Here is a 25505-nt window from a genome sequence, read left to right as displayed (position 1 = left end):
ATGTGCACAATGATTTACATATTAATTTAGTATAGTATTGTTCAATTTATAGTGGATCATGTGTATTGTTCGTGTTTTTGGAATATCATTCATTTTGATCATGTTTGTTATATTCGATTCAAATGCAATAATTTGTGAATAACATTTTAACAACCTTTATTATCAAATTTTGATGCAATGTTTAATTTGAAATGCTATCATATATGTATAATTTGAAATAATCTCTGCAATCCACCTCCTTCACCCTAGTATATCAACTTTACAAAGAAAAATGAGAACAAATGCTATTATGAGACTTTACTACACATTTGGCTTACCAAGCCCACATGACATTTTGGCAATGAAAGAAAGATTCAAGGCTTCCATCAACATTATGACATTGATACGTATGATTTTAGATTAACTAACAACTCTAAAATAACTAAAAATCAATATTTCAAACAAATTTCAACTAGATGTTGTTGTTAGAAAATTAAAATCATAGTCATAGAAAGGTCATTTCACACCTTATATAGGTGTTTCCAACCTTGTATGGTCATTCTCAAACCCCTAACTAACTCTTTGCACTCATTTTCACTTTGCAAGAAAAAGTTGCAAAATTGCAATTTTGCAACTTTTGCAATCTTGAGCATTTTTGCTAGAACTTAAAATTCTTAATAAGATGAGTTCATCAAACTTGGTAAGGAGTTATTTTAGGCCTTGGCATGACCATCCTATAGCATTCAACGTTTCATCAATAGCCCTCATGAGCTCTGAGTTACGACCCTCGAAAGATCGACCTCAATACACACTTAGAGCACCATGAAGACTCTTTGGTACAGGGTAGCCATAGACGATGGAGGCTCTCCACGGTTGAAACAAGAGTGTCACTAGGATTCATCTACCTATCCTGAGTTAATCGCTTTGATGATTAGATGCCAAGATCAACAGTTTCAAAGTTATATTGCGATGCACCTATGAAATGAGGTACACTACAAGTTTTGGCATCGAGCGAGATCGTTGTGCCGAATCCAAAAAAAATGTGATCTTTTGAAAATGAGATAGATTATTTTAGGCCTCGACATGAATTTCCTATATCATTTGACATTTCATTGATAGCCCTCACGAGCTCTGAGTTATGACCCTCGAAAGATCCACCTTGATACACACTTAGAGCACCTTAGAGAGTCTTCAGTACGGGGTGTTTGCAGACGATGGGGGCTCTCTATAGCTAGAAAAAGGGTGTCACTATTGTTCACCTACCTATTTAGAGCTAATGGATCTGACAATTTGATGCCAAGATCAGCGATTTAAAAGTTACGTTGTGATGCACCTATGAACTGAGGCACACAGTGAGTTTTGGCATCGAGTGAGATTGTTGTGCCAAATCCAAACGGAATGTGATCTCTCAAAAATAAGATAGGTTATTTTAGGCCTTAGCATGACCGTCCTATAGCATTTGACATTTCATCAACAACCCTCATGAGCTCTGAGTTACAAACCTTGGAACATTGACCTCGATACACACTTACAACACCTTGTAGACTTTTCGGTACGGGGTGGCCGCAGATGATGGATGCTCTCCATGTCTGGAACAAGGGTGTCCCTAGCATTCACCCGTCCTTCTGGAGCTAATGGCATTGACAATTCGATGCCAAGATTAGTGATTTCAAGGTTACACTCTGGTGCACCTATGAACTGAGGCACACTGCGAGTTTTGGCATCGAGGGAGATCACTATGTCGAATCCAAACAGAATGTGATCTCTCAAAAATGAGATAGGTTATTTTAGGTATCAGCATGACTATCCTGTAGCATTCGATGTTTCATTGATATCCCTCAGGAGCTCTGAGTTATGACCCTCGAGAAAATTGACCTTAATACACACTTAAAGCACCTTGGAGACTCTTCGGTACCAGGTGGCCATGGCAAGAACAAGGGTATCACTAGGGTTCAACCACCCATCCGAAGCTAATGGTGTTGATGATTCAATGCCAAGATCATTGTTTTCAAAGTTACGCTGTGGTGCACCTATGAATTGAGGCACACTACAAATTTTAGCATCAAGCAAGATTGTTGTGTCGAATCCAAATAGAATGTGATCTCTCAAAATGAGATAGGTTATTTTAGGCCTCAACATGACCATCCTGTAACATTTGACATTTCATTGATAGCCACCATGAGTTCCAAGTTATGACCCTTGAAAGATTGACCTCGATATGCACTTAGAGCACCTTGGAGACTCTTCGGTACGGGGTGGTCGCGGATGATGAGGATTTTTGCGACCAAAACAAGGGTGTCACTAGGGTTCACCCACCCATTTGGAGCTAATGGCACTGATGATTTGATCCCAAGATTAGTGGTTATGAGGTGGTGCACCTCTGAACTGAGGCACACTGCAAGTTTTTGCATCGAGCGAGATTGGTGTGCTGAATCCAAACAGAATGTGATCTCTCAAAAATGAGATAGGTTATTTTAGGCCTTGGCATGACCATCCTATAGCATTTGACATTTCATCGATAGCCCCCACAAGCTCTAATTTATGACCCTCAGAAGATCAACCTCGATACGTACTTAGAGCACCATGGAGACTCTTCGATACGTACTTCAATACAAAAAATGTCCCTAGGGGCGCTAGGGCCCCTAGGGACCCATTTGGTTGGTTCAAATGCATCGGGAGGGGTTAGCATTTTATGACAACATATGTTCTTAGAGGCCCTAGAACCCCTAGGGAATAATTTGGTTGGTTGTAATGTGTTGAGAGGGGTCATAGGTTAATTTATGATGCCTCTCAATGCATTTCATGATAACCTATGTCCCTAGAGGACCTAGGACACTTATGGATGCATTTGGTTGGTTCCAATGCGTTAAGAGGGGTCATAGGTTAATGTTGTCACTTAGGTTTACACCCTTGTCCAGAGCCTATGCATGAGGACAACCTAGTGAAACATGGAAACAATCTCCAAGCTGTGGGACTTGAACTATGAGGTTGAGTCTCCGGAGAAGGTCAACTTCCTCTTACTATCAGGATGCACCTAACTACTCTTGGAGAGGAAAAGGGAGAAAGAGAGCATGAAAGAAAAATCTATCTAGTCTAATCTAAAGAGTTGATGCACCAAAATAGAGTGTTCGGACCAATCTCTACCCATGTATGCACTATTGAACCAGAATGAAACTAAGGATGTTACACATTCAGACTTATTTCAATCAAATAATCACATGCAAATCAGAAAAGCAAGATGAATGACATAAGGAAATAGAAGATTCACTTATATATCATTCAAAGGCTGGAAGAGATACAGTCATGCAGATTACTGATTTCCATAAAACATCAATGAGAGGAAAAAGTTCTACACTTTCATATCAATGGTTGAAGGAAAAAATAGTAGAATATCAGACAGTTCAGAGGCAAGGGAATTTACACTGGGGTTGCAGAGCAACAACAAAGAAAAATCAAAGAATGATCAACCTTTAGAAAATGTACAAAAATTTCCTTTATAGTGCAGGCATAACTGAGATACTTTCAGCTGGAGTTACCCTTCAACCACTGCATTGAAGTCCTATAATTACAAAAAAAATCTGATCACAGATATGGATCCAGGGCAATGATATCTAATCTTAACTAAAATTGAGGCTTGAGAAGACATAAACGGTGGCATTACTACACTCTGATCGGGTAGATGGATCAGTGGAGGTGGTGGAGTGTTTCTTCTTATTCAACTTTCACTCTAGGGTAGTTAGAATCGATCATGAAGATCAAATCTGCATGGTAAAACCCAATATCCACCGCTTCTAGGGCATGAAACAACAAAATCAGCAAGTTGACTGAACTCTGCATCCAGAACGGGCCACGTGGACCAATAAGTTTATTTTGTTTTGCCACCTTGCTGAAGTCTTTACATGGTTGACCCTCTCTTCCTTCTCTGTCTCTATGATAGGGCAAACCCATAACATCGGGACTCTTCATTTTGGAGCCTCCGATCACATGGCTCAACAATTCCTTTATGCCCTTACGGGCTTCCTCCATCTCATAAACTCGGAGAGTCCTCTCATCTAATGTCCCACTCTTATGTCTACCCTATCTCCGTAAGGCCGTAAAATCTTCCTCCACCCTTCAAACCAAGCCTTTACGCCATGATGGGCATTACGCCTTTACGACTCGTTTATCTCATATGCTCGGAGAACCTTCACCACTGACCTCTTGCTCTTACATTTGCCTCTTATCCGTAAGGCCATAAAGCCTTTAAGCACCCTTCAGGTTAGGCCTTTACGCTGTGACAGGCATTATGCCTTTACGGTTCCTTTATCTCGTATGCTTAGAGAACCTTCACCACTGACCTCCCACTCTTACATTTGCCTCTTATCCATAAGACCATAAAGCCATCCTCCACCCTTTATTCACCTTTTACGCTCGCACGTTGAGGCTGAACCCGTGACCACGGAGAGAAAATGACACGACCCCTTCATCCATATACTTACATTGCAAATGTAAGACCATAAACATGCCACGCAGGTTGAGTCTGTCTGTGCTGGGTGACGTGTCTTCACCTGATTTGTTGCCACTGGGCCCACCTGACACCTTCGTTGCTAGAACTAAGCTTTATAGTTGTTCACGAACATGAGGACGTATGCCCATGATCACAACTGGATCCCACTTCCACTCTTGCGTGAACCCTTTAGCGAAAAGCCATAAAACCTTTTATGTGCCTTTCAGACCAGCTTTATGCTACGACGGGCCTTACGCCTTGACAGGTATTACAGTCTTACAGGTTCCTTTGAAACGTGCCCACGAAGATCACCATGCGATACACCTCTGTCCCTTCACTCATAATGCAATTTGTAGCCCCGAGAAGCCTTCGGCCAAACATTTCGCCATTACGAGCTCGTAGCCCTAGGAAGCCTTCAGCCAAACATTTCGCCATTATGACAACAAAGCGTATCCCTGGGAAGCCTCTAATCACACCTTTCTGCCATTACAAGCTCGTACAGCGTAACCCCGTAGAACAAGGTTGGTTAGCAAGAAAAAAATATGAAATTTGAAATTTGGCGAGGGGCATGAAAATGATAACATTTTGGCGACTCATAGGCGATGCAAGCCAGCTATGTGTCAAACCAGTAGCCTAAAGCATCCATTGGGCTACAGAGTTGTGAGATGGGTAGATTCTGAGCATTTGTAAAAAACCCTAACCCTTTTCCTGAGATAGCAAAACACTGAAACCCTGTCTCTGCAACTGGAATCAGAGACCAAAACCATCATCTGCAACCTTCAAAGTTTAAAAACTTGTTGTCTAACAGAGAGACAACTGTGCTCATGCACTTCTTGGAAAAGTAGGGAACAACTAGAAAGCAAAACTAAACTAACTATGTACATGGAACCTCAAACCCTGTCAGAAACATTGCTTAAGGTAAATCCCATTGACTGGGATGGGCAGAATTTCACCACCAAGCCTGCTTAACTGGAAAGCATTAGCCTGTTTGCAACTTTCAATCAGACCGGGATGGGCAGAATTTCACCACCGGGCCTGCTTAATTGGAAAGCATTAGCTTGTTTGCAACTTTCAATCAGACAGGGACCACTCCATAGTGTGTCAAATTTTGAGTGTCTTCCTGGTTTTTCCCTATCTGCATCCCATTTTAGGACCAAATCTCCCTCCCTGAAGATTCTGACCCTAGCTTTTTTGTCAAAACTCTTTTTTATTTGCTGCTAGTGTGTCTCTAGGGTCTGCATGGCCTAATTTCTTTTTTCTTCTAGCTCCATCAGTTCTGCCATTCTCACTGTCATGGCATCATCTTCAATCAATTCCAATTGATGAGCTAACTCTAGGGCTGGGAACTCCAATGAAATTGGAAGTCTTGCTTCTCTACCATATACCAACATGAATGGAGAATTCCTTATTGATATTTTAGGTGTTATCCTGTCAGTCCACAGAGCTGTCCTTAATTTTTTGTGCCAATACCTCCGGTTATCTTCTATTGTCCTCTTCATTATCCTGATCAGGTTCTTGTTAGATGATTCGGCCAGGCCATTACCTTGAGGGTAATAATTTGAGGAAGTGCTCAAATAGATATTATGATCCACTGCCCATGCACAAATCTGAGCTCCAACAAAAGATTTTGCATTATCTGAAATGATGGTTGAAGGGGCACCAAACCTGGTCAAAATTCCATCAAGGAACTCAACAACTGAGGATTCAGTGGCATCCTTCAATGCAACTGTCTCTATCCATCTAGTGAAGTAATCTGTAGCAGCCAAAATATACTTGTGGTCAGAACTAGAAGGAGGATTGATAGGACCAATGAAATCCAATCCCCATTGAGAAAAAGGCTGATCCACTTGGATAGGATGAAGGAGAAGAGTTGCAAGTCTTTGTTTGCCAGAGAAGAAGGCACATTTTTCACATTTCCTCACATACCTATGACAATCATGGAACAAGGATGGCCAAAAGTAACCAGTCCTCATGATCTTCATTGCAATTGTCCTTGCTGAGAAATGATCGCCATTAGGACCATCATGAAGTTCTTTGATCATTCTTTCAGCCTGGTTTGTATCAGGGCATCTTAATAGGGCTCCATTAAAATATCTTTTGAATAGGATACCATCAACTATGACATTAGGAATTAACTGTAATCTATACTATCTCCTTGGAGTTCTATCTAAACCCTAAGCGTATCCATCCCCTAATAAGAAACTCTTCATGTCATCCATCCAACTCCTTGGGTCACTATTTCTCACCTCTTGTTGCTTTGTTAATACCATGGCAACCTCCTCATCAAGTTCCTGAGATGATAGCATCTATTTGCATAACCCTCTCCCTCTTACCAACTTGGTAATCTGAATGTCAACATCATATTACATTACCTTAGTAATCCAACCAGCTCTTTTCTCACTGATATCTTTATTCAAAAGGAAATCCTTCACACTGGCATGGGGTACTAGCAAATGGATCTTATTATGGGACAGGAGGTGTCTAAATTTCTTTAAAGCTCTGATGACTACAAGGGCTTGTTTCTCTACATAGCTGTACTTATCTTCATATTCCTTAAGCCCTTCACTAAGAAATCTATGGGCTGCTCCTCATTCTTATCATTTTTTTGAGTTAGGACAGCGGAGATACTTGACTCACCACCTAGAGTATAAAGAATGAAATCTTTCTCAAAATTTGGGTTCATGAGAGTAGGGGCTTAGGCTATGGCTGCCTTGATCTCTTCAAAGCTTTCCTTCCCTTCCATGGTCCATGCAAAGATCATACCTTTCTTGAGCATAGATGTAGAGGTTTCATCATGGTAGCAATATTAGGGATAAATCTTCTCACAAAATTTATCCTACCCAAGAAACTTTGCAGCCCTTTCTTGTGTTTAGGAAGAGGGAGGGCAAGTATTGCTTTTGTTCTTTCTGGATCAATGGTTAAGCCATCCTTAGATACAATGTGCCCTAATAATTTTCCTTGATTAGTAGCAAAGACACACTTGCTTGGGTTAAGGGAAACCCCAAACTCTCTACATCTTAAGAATACCTATCTTAGATGATCAAAATGATCTTCTACATACTTTGAATATACAGTGATATCATCAAGGTAAACTAAGACAAACTTGTCAATCAATCTTTTGAAAGCCATCTCCATTGCTTTCTGAAATGTAGCACATGCATTGGTTAGCTTGAATGGCATCTTACAATAAGCATAGGTACCCCATTTAGTGGTAAATGTAGTCTTGTACCTATCAGCCTCTTTAACTAGCACTTGATTGTAACTAGACAATCCATCAAGAAAGGAGAACCTCTTTGAACCACTAACCTTGGACAAAATCTGCTCCATAGAAGGGAGAGGATGGTGATCTTTGAGAGAAGCTTGGTTAAGGTCCCTAAAGTCCACACACAATCTAATTTCTCCATTCTTCTTCCTAACAGGGACAAGTTTTGCTACTCATGATGAGTGCTTGATAGGGAAAATTATATTGGCCTTAATCAACTTGGATAGCTCCTTTCTCATTAAGGGTTCAATCTTGGGATTTACTGGCCTTTGCTTTTGTCTTACTAGTTTTACATTATCAACTAGATCTATGGTATGATGAAATAAACTTGGGTCAAAGCCCTTCAAATCATCATATGTCCAAGCAAATACATCATTAAATTCTTGACATAGATGAACAAAATTTTCTTGTTCAATTTCAGAGCATACCTTACCTATGTTCAAGGACTTTCCATCAGCAACCATGACTGGAATATGATCATCTTCATCAGCAGCTAGGTTCATGCCTCTGTTTCTTGTTTGATCATCAGGATTAAAAGCACTTTCTAAGGTAATGAGACCCTTAGGCAACTTGTTAGAGCTGAGATGAATGATTTGATCACCATACTAATCTTGCAGCCTTGACTGATTTCTGCCTAAAAATTCTACCTCATTCTGCAAGAAGCTCACAATTTGCTCATCAAACTCAAACACTTGCCAATGGGTGTTATTATCAGGGATGGTAGGCCTTACTACCATTCTGATTTGTTGTTTCTTCTCCTCCTCAAGATTCCCTAGCACATCATAAGATGCACCTATTGCTGCAAGTCTATCAGCATGTCTATTTTCTTTTCTAGGGATGCTTTGAATATTAAATGCATTAAAACCTTCAAGCAAATCCCACACTCTATGTTTATAGGACTTGAGCAAACCATTCTTGGTGATGTTCTAATTTCTCACTTGATTAACCACCAACTCACTATCTCCATAAACCTCTAAGGCTTGAATCCCTCTTTTTTGAGCAAGTAGGAGACCTTGAATCAAGGATTCATACTCCGCTACATTATTAGTGCAACTAAATTGGAGCCTAAATGAGAAGTAATATATTATTTGTGCAGGAGAGATCAACATCACACCAACACCTGATCCATTCTTATTCCTTGAACCATCAAAGTACATACTTCATATCCCACTCACATCTTGTTTAGTCTTCACAAGATTGGGAACTAGAGCATCCTTTTCCACTATACAATATGTACTGAGGTCTGTCTCAAGGGTTTATGACATAGGGTCAAATTGATATGCATTAGCCCACTCATCCAAGAGAAAATTAGGTATCTCTTTAGGGAAGTAGTGGGCTCATTCACTATGTCACTCTCATCCATCTCTAGAATGGGGCAATTCAAGTTGATGGGGTTGGGGGTGTAAGTTTCAGTATGATGGAGGGCTTGAGACTCTGCTCTGATTGAAGCATTGGCTCCATACCTTGTCTTAAAAGACATATATGACCAATCAGAAGATATGAAACCACCTATTTGGGCAGTAAAGTCTCTTGACAGACAGATGGAAAAATATGGCTTGACCTCAACAACAGAGATATCTTGCATTACAGTACAACTAGGGCATGCATGTAAGGCCATCTCCACATTCCTAAGGATCCCTATAGTCTTGACAGTACTACCATCCAACTACAATACATCCCTAACAATGGGCTCATATTTCATTCCTAAAGCATCAGCAACACACCTAGGCATTACTGAACTGCTAGCCCCTGAATCAATCATGCAATTATGGACTAGTTTGCCTCCTATAATTAAAGAAACATAAAATGGAGGAGGTCTAACCTTTTTTCTTGCTTCTACCTCCCTCGATGGTTGTACTAGACTTGTGGCACTTTCCATGATGGGTGTCTGATCTTTTGGTTCAATTCTTTCCAATTCTTGTTGCAGCAACCTCTTTTGCATGAGTATAGTGGCAACAGCATCCCACATAGAGATATTCACATTAGTTTTCTTCATTTTCTCTACCACACTGAATGGCATAGCAGGTGCCTTGGTAGGAACTTTAGGAGCTACAATTGTATGAGGTTGATATGGAATAACCTAAGGATCACTTGCATCTTTTCTGCCATGATTTTTCCTTTGCTACTGAAGGGTACTTGACTGGTTATTTGTTTCTTGCTCATGAGGTATTGCATTTGAAGTTGAGGCCTGGTTAGGAGGAGGAAATACAATCTCTTCCATAGCTCTTCTTTTGCTTCTAGTGTTATGAGCAATGGAATCCTAGTTTACATTACAATGCTCCTCCATCTGATGATTCATAAAAGAGTAATCACCTTGTCTTTGCATATCTGAGGAATTCTTACATTGATCCTCCTTGAATGATTGTCTTGCTGCAGGTTCTTGGACTGTCAAGGCCATAAAAGATTCAACCTTCTGACACATGCAATAGGCATAGGAGTAGTTGCAAGATGGACAAAAATCCTGATCTTGAGTCATATTGTTTTGAGGGACTATGGCCCTACTTTGGTTTGCATTTGAGGTTGAAGCATGGCCACCTTTCCTATTTTGATCAAAAGAATTATTCCAATGATTAGGATTTGGAGGCCTACCACCGCTTGGAGTCTGATATTGGAATTGATGAGGTTTACTACTTTGAGCTTGTTGTCTTTCTAAAGTCACCACCTTGTTGCTCACTTTCTATATTATAGAGGAATTATCCTCCAGCCTCTTTCCATGATCCTTTAACTCCTTATTTATATTCAACATCATAGATTGTATAATCTCCTTGATTTCATCTATCCCATTTGAGGATGTGGAAGCTTGAGGGACTGGGACAAAGGATGGAGATGTAGAAGTTGTGGGAAGGGGAGCCATTGCTGGTTGATGATTTGGAACATCAGGAAAGAAAGGCATAAGAGGCCTTGGAGCTAACTTACCTCCTTGTATTAGGATGTTCTCTAATTTTATTGCTATTTCATAAGCATTAGGTAAGGTATCTCCTCCCATAGTTTGGATTGTGGTGGCAATATCCCTATTAAAAGCTCTAAGATAATGCAAGAAGGCATTACCAGAGGTAGGCTTCACTGAAGCAGGTATTCTATCCCATGTCTTTTGAAATCTATAATTAAAATCAATCATACATTCATGGGGGGCTCTTTTTATAGTAGTCAACTGCTCTAAAAGTGACAAATAGTCACTTTTATCCTCAAAATGTTTGCATAATCTTGCTCCTAATCCATCCCAATCTGTTATAAAACCATGAGCTAAACCTCTATACCATTGTAATGCTTTTCCTTTCAAAGATGAGGCTAAAAGTCTAACTGCAACATCATCTTCTGTAATACCATGAATATTACAAACATTTGCAACCTTTTGAATATGCTCTGAGGGAGAAATAGAAGTCTCACCAGTAAACTCAGGTATAATTTTGAGAGCAGCTACTGGTATATCATGCCTTTGGGCTAATAAGAGAGGGCTCCCACCATTAAAGGTGGAAAAAGTATGAGCTCTAGGCAACGCCATATAGACAAGTGATCTATTGATATGTATTGATGGCAATCTAGGCTGAGATCTAACAGCAGGAGGAGTAGAGATAGATCTTGTAGGGGTATTTGTTACTACTGTACTCCTAACTGGTGATAAAGATATTCTAGCCTTCCTTCTTCTAAGATTTGAAATTGAAAGTTCTTGATAATGAAACTTACCTCTAGAAGATGCCCTTATTTCAGCTCTGGGCATGTATCACTGCAACTTTGGTCTGGAACCAGATATGTATTGAAGCTTAGAGTCGCCAAGTACTTTGAAGAATGAACCTCTTAAAGGCTTGAACACCGAAGCCAGTACTATCTCTTCAGTATTAATCTTGAAATCTTCTCTTTTGACACTAGTAGGCTTGAAATTCTAAGATTTTTTGTTGTCCCACCGGGTGTGCCAAAAACTATTGTCACTTAGGTTTGCACCCTTGTCCAGAGCCTATGCGTGAGGACAACCTAGTGAAACATGGAAACAACCTCCAAGCTGTGGGACTTGAACTGTGAGGTTGAGTCTCCGGAGAAGGTCGGCTTCCTCTTACTATTAGGATGCACCTAACTACTCTTGGAGAGGAAAAGGGAGAAAGAGAGCATGAAAGAAAAATCTACCTAGTCTAATCTAAAGAGGTGATGCACCAAAATAGAGTGTTCAGACCAATCTCTGCCCATGTATGCACTATTGAACCAGAATGAAACTAAGGATATTACACATTCAGACTTATTTCAATCAAATAATCACATGCAGATCAGAAAAGCAAGATGAATGACACAAGGAAATAGAAGATTCACTTATATATCATTCAAAGGTTGGAAGAGATATAGCCATGCAGATTACTGATTTCCATAAAACATCAATGAGAGGCAAAATTTTTGCACTTTCATATCAATGGCTGAAGGAGAAAACAGTAGAATATCATACAGTTTAGAGGCAGGGGAATTTACACTGGGGTTGTAGAGAAATAGTAGAGAAAAATCAGAGAATGATCGACCTTTAGAAAATGTACAAAAATTTCCTTTATAGTGCAGGCATAACTGAGATACTTTTAGCTAGAGTTACCCTTCAACCACTACATTGAAGTCCTGTAATTATGGAAAAAAATTGATCGTAGATATGGATCCAGGGCAATGATATTTGATCTTAACTAAAATCAGGCCTTGAGAAGATAGAAACGGCGCCATTACTACACTTTGATTGGGTAGATGGATTAGTAAACGCGGTGGAGTGTTTCTTCTTATTCAGCATTCATTCCGGGGTAGTTAGAATCGATCATGAAGATCAGATATGCGCGGTAAAACCCGATCTGCACCGCTTCTAGGGCATGAAATAGCAAAATCAGCAAGTTGACTGAACTCTGCATCCAAAACAGGCCACGTGAACCATAAATTTATTTCGTTTTTCCACCTTGCTGAAGTCTTTACATGGTTGACCCTCTCTTCCTTCTCCGTCTCTACAACAGGGAAAACCTATAACATCAGGACTCTTCGTTTTGGAGTCTTTGATCACACGGCTCAACAATTCCTTTACGCCCTTATGAGCTTCCTCCATCTCGTAAACTCGGAGAGTCATCTCATCTGACGTCTTACTCTCACGTCTGCCCTATCTCCATAAGGCCTTAAAATCTTTCTCCACCCTTTAGACCAAGCCTTTACGCCATGAAGGGCATTACGCCTTTACGCCATGACGGGCATTACGCCTTTACGGCTCCTTTATCTCGTATGCTCGGAGAACCTTCACCACTGACGTCCCGCTCTTACGTTTTCCTCTTATCTGTAAGGCTAGGCCTTTATGCCGTGACAGGCATTACGCCTTTACGGCTCCTTTATCTCGTATGCTCGGAGAACCTTCACCACTGACCTCCCACTCTTACATTTTCCTCTTATCTATAAGGCCGTAAGCCATCCTCCACCCTTTATTCACCTTTTACGCTTGTACACTAAGGTTGAACCCGTGACCATGGAGAGAAAATGACACGACCCTTTGGTCCATACGCTTACATTGCAAATGTAAGACCATAAACATGACACGCAGGCTGAGTCTGTCTGTGTTGGGTGACGTGTCTTCACCTTATTTGCTGCCACTGGGCCCACCTGACACCTTCGCTGCTAGAACTAAGCTTTACGGTTGTCCGTGAACCTGAGGACGTATGCCCGTGATCACAACTGGACTCCACTTCCGCTCTTGCGTGAACCCTTTAGCTTAAAGTCGTAAAACCTTTTATGTGCCCTTCAGACCAGCTTTACGCTACGACAGGCCTTATGCCTTGACGGGTATTACAATCTTACGGGTTCCTTTGAAATGTGCATGTAGAGATCACCACGCGATAAACCTCCGTCCCTTCGCTCATAATGCAATTCGTAGCCCTGGGAAGCCTTCGGCCAAACATTTCACCATTACGAGCTTGTAGCCCTGGGAAGCCTTGGCCATTACGACAACAAAACGTATCCCCTGGTAGCCTCTGATCACACCTTTCTGCCATTACGAGCTCGTACAGCATAACCCTGCAGAACAAGCTGGATTAGCAGGAAAAAAATATGAAATTTGAAATTTAGCGGGGGGCATGGGAACAATAACAGTTAACCTATGACACCTCTTGACACATTTCATGACAACATATGTCCCTAGGGGCCCTAAGACCCCTAGGGACATACTTGGTTGGTTCTTATGCGTGGAGAGGGGTCATAAGTTAATCTATGGCCCCTCTCGACGTATTTCATGACAACATATGTCCCTTGGGGCCCTAGGACCCCTAAGGACACATTTGGTTGGTTCCAATGCATCAAGAGGGGTCATAGGTTAACTTATGACCCCTCTCAACATATTTCATGACAACCTATGTCCCTAAGGGCTCTAGGGCTCTAAGACCCCTAGGGACGCATTTGGTTGGTTTGAATGCTTCGAGAGGGGTCATAAGTTAACCTATGACCCCTCTCGATGCATTTTACGATAACATATGTCCCTAAGGGCCCTAAGACCCCTAAGGACGCATTTGGTTGGTTCTAATGCATCGAGAGGGATCATAGGTTAATCTATGATCCCTCTTGACAAATTTTATAACAACATATTTCCATAGGTTAACCTATGACCCCTCCTGATGCATTGGAACGAACCAAATGTGTCCCTAGGGGCCCTAAGACCCCTAGGGACACATTTGGTTGGTTCCAATGCATCAGGAGCGGTCGTAGGTAAACCTATGACCCCTCTTGACGCATTTCATAACAATGTATGTTCATAGGGACCACAGGACCCCTAGGGACGCATTTGGTTGGTTTGAATGTATCAAGAGACACATTTCATAACAATGTATTTCCCCAGGGGCCTTAGGTAGGGCCCCTAAGGACCCATTTGATTGGTTCGAATGCATCGAGAGGGGTCAAAGGTTAAACGCATTTCATGACAACATATGTCCCTAGGGGCCCTCGAACCCCTAGGGACGCATTTGACTGATTCTAATGCATCAAGAGTGGTGATAGGTTAACCTATGACCCTTCTCGATGCATTTCATGACAACATATGTCCCTAGGGGACCTATGGCCCCTAGGGATGGATTTAGTTAGTTCCAATGCATCAAGACGGGTCATAGGTTAAACACATTTCATGACAAGGAATGTCTCTAGGGGCCTTAGGGACCCATTTGGTTGGTTCTCATGTCCCTAGGGACCCTAGGGACCCATTTGGTTTGTTTGAATGTGTCGAGAGGGGTCATAGGTTAACCAATGACCCCTCTCGACACATTTAATAACAACATATGTCCCTAGGATCCCTAGGGACACATTTGGCTGGTTCTAACGTGTAAAGAGGGATCATAGATTAATCTATAACCCGTCTCAACACATTTCATGACAACATATGTCCCTAGGGGTCCTAGGACCCCTAGAGACACATTTGGTTGGTTCCAATGCGTCAACAGGGGTCATAGGTTAACCTATGACCCCTCTCGATGTATTTCATGACAACATATGTTCCTAAGGGCCCTAGGAGCACTAGGGACGCATTTGGTAGGTTTGAATGTGTCGAAAGGGGTCATAGGTTAACCTATGACCCTTCTCAACATATTTCATCACAACGTTTGTCTCTAGGGGCCCATTTGGTTGGTTCGAATGTGTCAAGATGGATCATAGGTTAACCTATCACCCCTTTCAATGCATTTCATGAAAACATATGTCCCTAGGGGCCCTAAGACCCCTAGAGGTGCATTTGGTTGATTCTAATGCATCATGAGGGATCATAGGTTAATCTATGACCCCTCTTAACGTATTTCATGACAACATATGTCCCTAGGGGCCCTAGGACCCCTAGAGATGTATTTGGTTGGTTCTAATGTGTCAAGATGGGTCATAGGTAAATCTATGACCCCTTTTGATGCATTTCATGACAACCTATGTCCCTAGGGGCCCTAGGAACCCTAGGGACACATTTGGTTGGTTCGAATGCATCAAGATGGGTCATAAGTTAACCTATGACCTCTCTCGATGCATTTCATAACAACATATGTCCCTAGGGGCCCTAGGACTCCTAGGGACACATTTGGTTGGTTCTAATGCATCGAGAGGGGTCATAGGTTAATCTATAACCCCTCTCAAAAAATTTCATGACAACATATGCCACTAGGGGCCCTAGGACCCCTAGGGATGCATTTGGGTGGTTCTAATCAGTCATTAACCTATGACTCCTCTCGATGCATTTCAAGACAACGTATGTCCCTTGGGGCCCTAGGACCCCTAGGGATGAATTTGGTTGGTTTGAAAATGTTGAGAGGGGTCATAGGTTAACGTATGACTCCTCTCGATGTATTTCATGATAGTGTGTATGTCCCTAAGGTCCCTAGGGACCATAAGGACCCATTTAGTTGCTTCGAATGCATCAAGAGGGGTCATAGGTTAACCTATGACCCCTCTTGATGCATTTCATGACAATATATGTCCTTAGGGGCCCTAGGGACACATTTAATTGGTTCTAATGAATCAAGAGGGGTCATAGGTTATCTTATGACCCCTTTCGACGCATTTCATGACAACATATGTCCATAGGGGCCCTAAGGCCCCTAAGGACGCATTTGGTTGGTTCCAATGCATCGAGAGGGGTTATAGGTTAACCTATGACCCTTCTTGATGTATTTCATGACAACAAATGTCCATTTGGTTGGTTCAAATGCATCGAGAAGGGTCATAGGTTAACCTATGACCCCTCTTGACACATTTCACTACAACATATATCCCTAGGGGCCCTAGGACCCCTAGACGCGCATTTGGTTGGTTCTAATGTGTCAAGAGGGATCATAGGTTAATCTATGATCCCTCTCGATGCATTTCATGGAAAAAAAAGTCTCTAGGGGCCCTAGGACCCCTAGGAACACATTTGGTTGGTTCTAATGCATCGAGAGGGGTCATAGGTCCTCTTGACACATTTCATGACAATGTATGTCCCTAGGGGCTCCACGACCCCTAGGGACGCATTTGGCCAGTTTGAATGTGCCAAGAGGGGTCATCGGTTAACCTATGAACCCTCTTGACACATTTCATGACAATGTATATCACTAGGGGACCTAGGGAACTATTTAGTTGGTTTAAATGAGTCGAGAAGGGTCATATGTTAACCTATGACCCCTCTCAATGCATTTCATGAAAACATTTCCCTAGGGTCCCTAGGACCCGTAGGGACACATTTGGTTGGTTCTAATATGTCGAGAGTGGTCATAGGTTAACCTATGACCTCTCTCGATGGATTTCATGACAACATATGTCCCTAGGGGCCCTAGGACCCCTAGGGATGCATTTGGTTTGTTCGAATGCATCGAGAGGGGTCATAGGTTAACCTATGACCCCTCTCGATGCATTTCATGACAATAAATGACCATTTGGTTGGTTTGAATGCGTCCAGAGGGATCATTATGTTAACCTATGACTCCTCTTAATGCATTTAATGACAACATATGTCCCTAGTGGCCCTAGAACCCCTAGAAATGCATTTGGATGGTTCCAATGTGTCGAGAGGGGTCATAGTTAACCTATGATCCCTTTCAACGCATTTCATGACAACATATGTCCTTAGGGACACATTTGGTTGGTTTGAATGCATTAAGATTTGTAATAGGTTCTCTCGACACATTTCATGACAACATATGTCCCTAGGGGCTCTAGGCCCCCTAGGGATGCATTTGGTTGGTTCAAATGCATTGACAGGGGTCATAGGTTAACCTATGACCCCTCTCGATGCATTTTATGATGAGTGTCCCTAGGGGCCCTAGGGACCAATTTGGTTGGTTCGAACGCGTCGAGAGGGGTCATAGATTAACCTATGACCCCTCTCGATGCATTTCAGGACAACGTATGTTCCTAGGGGCCCTAGGACCCCTAGGGACACATTTCATTGGTTCTAATGTGTCGAGAGGGGTCATAGGTTGACCTATGACCCCTTTCGATGCATTTCATGACAACATACGTCCCTAGGGGCCCTAGGACCCCTAGAGACACATTTGGTTGGTTCCAATGCATTAAGGGGGTTCATAGGTTATTGACTCATTTCATGACAACATATGTCCCTGGGGGCCCTAAGGGCCCTAGGGACCCATTTGGTTAGTTTGAATGTGTCAAGAGGGGCCATAGTTTTGTTGACCATGATCCTACACATACCCTTCAACCAAATTAAAAAATCAATATATTGTTATATAATTTATCTTTTCAAAGAATACATATATTTGATTACTAGAAATAAAATTACAATTACAAAGTACAACTGTTAGATTTTTTCTAACCATGAATTTCTTCTTTAGTAACTAAATTTGTCTTTAGTAACTAAAAAAAAATTTAATATCAAAAGAATATTTGATTTAACACCAACAAATTTGATTAAATTTGATGTCTTATAACTTGTATTCATGTGGCTCCTTCACACAATTTTGACACTGTTGGTGTGTTTCTGGTAGCATCGACTACAGTGCAACATATTTGCACCCAGCCGGAAGCCAAAACCTTGCCCTTCTGTCTTAGCCTGTGCCTATTGTCCTCACCTTTGCCCTCCTCTAACAAAAGGTGCACATTTTTTTTCTAATAAAAAATTAAAACATAAGAATCTAAGAATGAAAATTTTAATGTTCTTAAACCAATATTTAATTGAAGCATAGTCTCCTATAATATTATTATGCATATCATTTTAGTTTTATTTTTAATAAAAAGTACTAAAATATTTTATATTTTCTAATTTAAAAAATCAATATAGGTATAGCTTTAAAACTAAATTAATTTATAATGTTTTCAATATTTAATCATTATTATAATAATAATAATAATCAAGTATTGATTCAAAGATAAGTTTAATACATTTTTTAAATATCATAAAAATTATAGATTAATTATTTTTTGAATATTTAGATATATATATATATATAATATTATTTTAATTTTAAATAATAATTTAATATTAAGTCTTTAGTTTACTTAAATTTATTAGATTTTTAATATTATGTATTTAATAAGACTTAAATCATACAAAATAATATAGAAATTAAAAATAATACTATAGATATAATCTTAAAATTAAATTAATTATTTTTCTATTTTTATAAAGTAAAACTTTTAAATAATTTATTTATTTGTGGTATTGCTATCACGATTTAACTATGTGATTTTGAGTCAAACTCATTGACCCATGTTTTATAAGTAGTGATTAAACATGAATCCATCTCTCATGATAATAAATGGAACACTTAGCACTCATTGGATCTAGGTGATGCTCACAGGGGTGAAGCACCAGAGCTTCCCAAGAGGTCACCTATCCTAGAACTACTCCAGCCTGAGTGCACTTAACTTTAGTGTTTCCTCCATTGTTAAACCCAAAGCTTGCAAACCAATTTGAAAAACCTTCACCAAGTGTTGTGCTTTATGAACCATTCATTAGAAAGCCACTTAAGCTTATCAATTGATATGTAGGAGATAATTTCCACAGCAAGTCTGTCATGTCCCCAAATTTTTTGGTGATAGTTCGATTTAATTAATTTAATTAATGGTTGTCCAAGGATGACTAATTAATTATTTTAATTAAATAAATAATATTAAAAGATAACCTTGTATTTAATAAAGTGACTTGGAAAATATTTAATAAAGTCACTTGAGGGATAAGATCAAAAAGGTTCTAGAAGTCTCTGGAGAGGATGGAGGGAAAAGAATAAATAGGCACCCCGGGGCTCCATTCGAATCAAGGCAGTTGATTATCTCTCTTTGATTTTCAGGTTGTGATTCAATCACGTGTGCATTGTGGAAACCTAGGGTTTCGGCAATTGTCACAGTTGGCCATTGAGAACGATAACTCTCAATAGGTACGCAATTTTGAGGGTGTGAAATATCATCTGAATTATTGCAGATTGGAGGTGACATTCAGTCATTTCATCAGGGCAGAATTGGTGGCTTAATGCCAAATTTTGGCAGGACTATTTTGGGAATTCAGTTTGAAGATATAGGTCATTTACAAGGTTTTACAAGATCAGTTGTTAAAGCGACTTCTTCAGCAAAGTTGCAGTATGAACAGACAACCTTCCAGCAACATTTCCGTATATGGTTAAGGCTGAAGTCTGACCGAGTGCAATTACAAAGATCATGTTGAAGTCGAGCTGGAGGAGAAATCGACTCGAATTGATTTTGGAAGCCGTTTGCATATAATGATTTTGGGCAGGCCGGATTGTAGTACAACATTAGCGCCAACCGCATATTTGAAGATTTTTAAAAGGAAACGTGGGAGTGAAGGGTTTTTTGTGGGAGGCAAAGTTCCAGAAACATCACGTCTGTATATATCCCCGGAACGAGGCCGTAGGTGCTATCGGGTTCAGTGATTTGTGAAGTGGATTTAATCTTGTTGCAATCGGCGGTGTTTTGCAATCGAATTTACAATAATTATTGAAGCCGCACTCAGCAACCACATATCGAGGGTAATAGGCATTTCTCAAGAGCAAGTTGAAGGCCATAATCAATTCATGGGTGCTATTTTATATCAGATCGCACAGACCTGAAAAGCGGTGAATTAACCAATGAATACACATTCAACGTGGACTGCCAAATTAAAGCAGGAGGACGGCATTATATATTGATCTTCATTACGGTTCAGGAAGGTGCGGTCTTGGTGGGCACGGGATGCTGTTAACAGCTAGATTATCATGACAGTCTGACCTGCAGGATCGATGACGAGTCTCTGATCAGTGCCGGCATCGTCTCGCAGCAAAAGTTTGAAGAAGGGCATTCCTTCCAAAGTGTGAGTGCGACCAGTCCCATGACGACTACGGGTAAAGGCCAATTAAAGTTTTCCTTTTGATACTATTAGCTATTGTACAGGCTCTGTATTCAGTTTGGACTATTGTTGGATATATAAAGAATTTGCTTGTAATTAGATCCTTTCTTAAAACTTGAGGGTATCATTGTCTATTGTATCATGTTAAACAATTAGTTCTCGAGAGTTATTACACCCTTACTTGTTAACGGTTGCATACTGAGTATTAACGGGTTGTCATTAAAAGCTTGTTTGCAAATTGCCATCGTATCGTATTGGGATTTAGTGACCTTTATAGCTAGGGTCATTACAGTGGTATCAGAGCTCGATTGCTAATTGTTTGACGAAATGTCAAACCTTTGAAGTTTTAGTATTTTTTGGTGCTGGAGAAAGCAATAACCTGTCAGGGTTATTACAAAGTCAAATTGTTGTATTACTATCAGGATTTAACTATGTGATTTTGAGTCAAACTCATTGACCCATGTTTCATGAGCAGTGATTCAACTTGAATCCATTTCTCATGAGAATAAATGGAACACTTAGCACTCTTTAGATCTAGGTGATGCTCACAGGGGTGAAGCACCAAGGCTTATCGGGAGATCACCCAACCACATACTACTCCAGCCTGAGCACACTGAACTGCGGAGTTTCCTCCATGGTTAAACCCAAAGCTTGCAACCTCATTTGAAAAACCTTCACCAAATTTTGTGCTTTATGAACCATTCATTAGAAAGCCCCTTAAGCTCATCAATTTATAAGTAAGAGATAATTTCCACAACAAGTCAAATTGTGGTATTGCTATCACTCATTGGATCTAGGTGATGCTCATAGGAGTGAAGCACTAGGACTTCTCAGGAGGTCACCCATCCCAATACTACTCCAACCTGAGTGTGCTTAACTACAGATTTTCCTCCATCATTAAACCCAAAGCTTGCAACCCCATTTGGAAAACCTTCGCCAAGTGTTGTGCCTTGTGAACCATTCATTATTAAGCCCCTTAAGCTCATCAATTGATAACTAGGAGATAATTTCCACAAAAAGTTAAATTGTTGTATCACTATCAGGATTTAACTATATGATTTTGAGTCAAACTCATTGACCCATGTTTCATGAGTAGTGATGCAACATGAATCCATCTCTCATGAGAATAAATGGAATACTTAGCACTCATTAGATCTAGGCGATGCTCACAGGGGTGAAGCACCGGGACTTCTCAGGAGGTCACCCAACCAAGTACTACTCTAGCTTGAGCATGCTTAACTACAGAGTTTCCTCCATTGTTAAACCTAAATCTTGCAGCCCCATTTGCAAAACCTTCACCAAGTGTTGTGCCTTATGAACCATTTATTAGAAAGCCCCTTAAGCTCATCAATTGATAAGTAAAAGATAATTTCCATAGCAACTCAAATTGTGGTATTGCTATCAGGATTTAACTATGTTATTTTGAGTCAAACTCATTGACCCATGTTTCATGAGTAGTGATTCAACATGAATTTATCTCTCATGAGAATAAATAGAGCACTTAGTGCTCATTGGATCTAGGTGATGATCACTGGGGTGAAGCATAGAGACTTCTCGGGAGGTTAGCCAACCAAGTACTACTCTAACTTGAGCATGCTTAACTACAGAGTTTCCTCCATGGTTAAACCAAAAGCTTGCAACCCCATTTGCAAAACCTTGCCTAAGTCTTGTGCTTTATGAACCATTCATTAGAAAGCCCCTTAAGCTCATCAATTAATAAGTAGGAGATAATTTCCATAGCAATTTATCTCCTACTTATTAATTTATTTAATATTAAATTTTTAGCTTATTTAAATTTATTATAGTATAATATTATTAAAAAATTAATATTTTTTAGGCAAGGGCCTACAACACAATGGTAAATTGTGAGCCTCTTATCAAAGAGGTCTTCGGTTCAAATCTACCCGTGCTTAATAAAATAATACATAATAATTAATCTTGGCTTCAACCTCTTACCGATCAAAAAAATTAATTTTTTTTAGAAATTTAAGTTTACGAATATTATTATGAATATCAAAATAAAAAATATTTAAAATATTTTTTGATTTTTTAATCAATAATATAATTATTTCAATATATAAAAAAAGATGAATAAAACTTAAATCATTACAAAATAATAAAGAAAATTCTTGTCAGAATATAATTAGAAATTAATGTAAATAATCATACAAGTAAATTAATTTTTTTCTAATATAACTATTATTTTCAATATTTTATTAAAAAAATAAAATTATTTTAGTATTCTTTATATTAAAATAATTGAAGATTAAAACTTTTTTTTAACATATCATTAAAAATGTTCACATACGAGATATTATCTATGATTTTAGAAATTAAACTAAATCCTAAAAAATATTAAAATGGTTTGATTTTAAAAAGAGTTTAAGTATTGCTTTTATGACCTATTAAAATATATAAAAGCATTTTAGTTTTAAAAAGAATAAAATAATTTTAATCACTCTCTAGGAAACATAAACTTCTTTCTTTTTACCCTGTGAGTAAAGGACAACATAACCACATCAGGGATAGGGCAGGACATGCAGACAGGCAATGGCTTGGTGCAAATATGTTGCACCATAGTCGGTGTTGTTTCTTGCTACTATTTTAATTTTCTCTATATACCTCTGTCCTATAACTATTTTCATGTTCCGTGACCGTGCATTCCTAATCTCATAAAATAAAATAAAGGAACCTTGAAAAAATGATCAAGGAGAAAGTTGTCAACAAGAAAACAATAATTTTGTAGTGAGGGAGCTAGCAAGGATTTGAAATAAAAATTGTCTAAACTAAATAGAGTGATAAATCGAGTTTTTCTTTGTCAAAAGCTTAAACTTAAGTAGGGTGAACAGTTCTAAATTCCTAAGTTAAGCCACATCTTGAATCAGCTAAAGCGGATGAAAATTTCAAGATAGAAGAGAACAAACAATATGCGCACTTAATACAAATAAATTTCAAACATTTGGCTACACAGATAGAGTCTAAACAGATACTACTACTAATAAATCAATCAGATCAACAAAATGTCAAAGCAAAATCCTTTGAAGAAAAGGAAAATTTTGTGAAATAAAGGGAGACCGCATCTCATATGTTCAAATTGGCTAATGGATGAAAATGTCAAAGAGAGAGAGAGAAGAAATCAAAAAATACATGAACTTCTACAAAAATTTCCCAAGATTTGACTGCAAAGACCAAATCTAAATAGATTAAACCGATAAGAAATCACTCAAATTAATGAAACGAGAAAGAAATTGAAAATATCAAAGCAGATTTCTTTGAAATAAAGGAAAATGGAAGGAAAGAAAGGGTAAGGCAAGGGCACCTGGTGACCAAAGAAGACTCTAAGAATTTTGATCCGCATTGAGTGCAAAGTCTAGAGAAAATGACAGAGCTCCTAGATCCACTCATCATTTCCATGCGCATCAAATCGGCTACCAGAAACCACAAATCCATTGTATTTACAAACATCTTCCATGGCCCAAAATTTCTCTTCCAATACTCTGAACATATCCCCTTTTCCTTCAGCCTCCCTCGGCATGCCCTTAAAAATACTAAAATAACCACCGTAAATCTTTTGTACATAGTATTGATTTGGCACACACAATAGAACTCCAAATCTCCTTCCCATTCTTTTGTTTTTCCCGAATTTCGGAGGCTCCTTGCTGAGCTGAGGAACAGAGAAAGAGTGGAATGAAAAGAGTAGAGGGAAAAATGAGGGAGTGAAAATGAAAAGAACATGTGTGTCAGTTATAGGATGATTTGGAGGGCATATAAATGCCCATTGTACAAGTGAAGTGTGGGCTTGTGGATTTATCACTGCCTACTTCATCACTAGGGGCCTGTTTGGTTGCTGGAATATGATTTATGAATGGGAATCTGAAACCCTTGATTTGGGATTCTGGAACTTGAAATCCAGATTATGATTTCTGGAATTTGTTTTGGGACTGTTTGGCTCAACCTTAAAAATATTTGATATTCATAATTTTTTATTCCAAGCCCGTTTGGTTTAAAATACGAATATATGGTTCAAAAAATGAGTCTAAAAGTTATAGTGAGAAAGACAATTTGTATCTCTATTTTTTTCAATGACCTATTCATGATGCTTTCAACTCTGCACATGCCAAAAAAAGTCAATATTCATTGCAAAATAAAAAATTCAAGATTTTTTTTTTTAGAAGACGAAAGAATTTAGATATGTGCAGTGCTAATTATTTTATTTAATCCAAACATATGAGCAAGTAATAGTGGAAAATTCCCCCCCCATTTAAAAAATTTGTGCAAAAAAAGGTAACCTCAAATAGGCATTCAGATGTCAAACCCAATTAAATTTTACTTTAGTTGAAAACCTCATTTTCAAAAAATGGAATTTAAAATGGGAATTAAAACGAGAATTTCAAATAACAAGTATTTTGAGGAATTTGGAATCCTTGTTTTGGGGGTCAAATGGGGATACCGGATTCTACTTTTTCCCAATTCTAATTTCGATTGTGCAAACCCAAACAATGGATTAGAAATTTTTTAGAATTCTGAATGCCAATTCCATTCTAATTCTAGCTACCAAACAAACCCTAGGGGTTTTCTTTTGGGGTGTGATTTGGACAAAGACATCTATGCAAAACAAAACATTTAAACCGAAGGGCAATGAAAATAATTTTTTGCACGTGATTCATGCAAGACATGTTCATTGATTATTGTGCTACATGAAGTTTGTTGAAATACCTTCTACACATATTTTGAAAATACCTAATGTAAATCTTAAATCTTTTTCTAATTGGAAAATAATTTTAAAAATACATTAGAAATGCTTTAAAAAATCAATAATCAGCAACTCACTATCATCAGTAAGTATAGAGTGAAAGAATTGACACTACAACCTATACTTTAAGAAAAACTTAAAGTTTTAAGCAAACTAAATTATCCATCCAAGCTTTTTTATTTACTTATTTGTTATTGTTTTCTTGGTTCAATTTATTTGTTGTTTTGTTAGTTCAATTGTG

General features: G+C 39.1%; 1 pseudogene; it reads right to left on the bottom strand.

Annotated features, from left to right (window-relative positions):
* The window catches only part of LOC149565610 (gamma-glutamyl peptidase 5-like), a 28368-nt pseudogene extending 4232 nt beyond the window's left edge, over positions 1–24136 (bottom strand).
* Between the last annotated feature and the right edge of the window lie 1369 nt (positions 24137–25505).

The sequence above is a fragment of the Cupressus sempervirens genome, chromosome 3, assembly GCF_028749045.1.
Source record: "Cupressus sempervirens isolate cs-2001-9-10 chromosome 3, ASM2874904v1, whole genome shotgun sequence".
NCBI classification, from domain to species: Eukaryota; Viridiplantae; Streptophyta; class Pinopsida; order Cupressales; family Cupressaceae; genus Cupressus; species Cupressus sempervirens.
The sequence above is the reverse complement of the archived record's forward strand: the minus strand, read 5'-3'. Positions and strand labels throughout refer to the sequence as shown.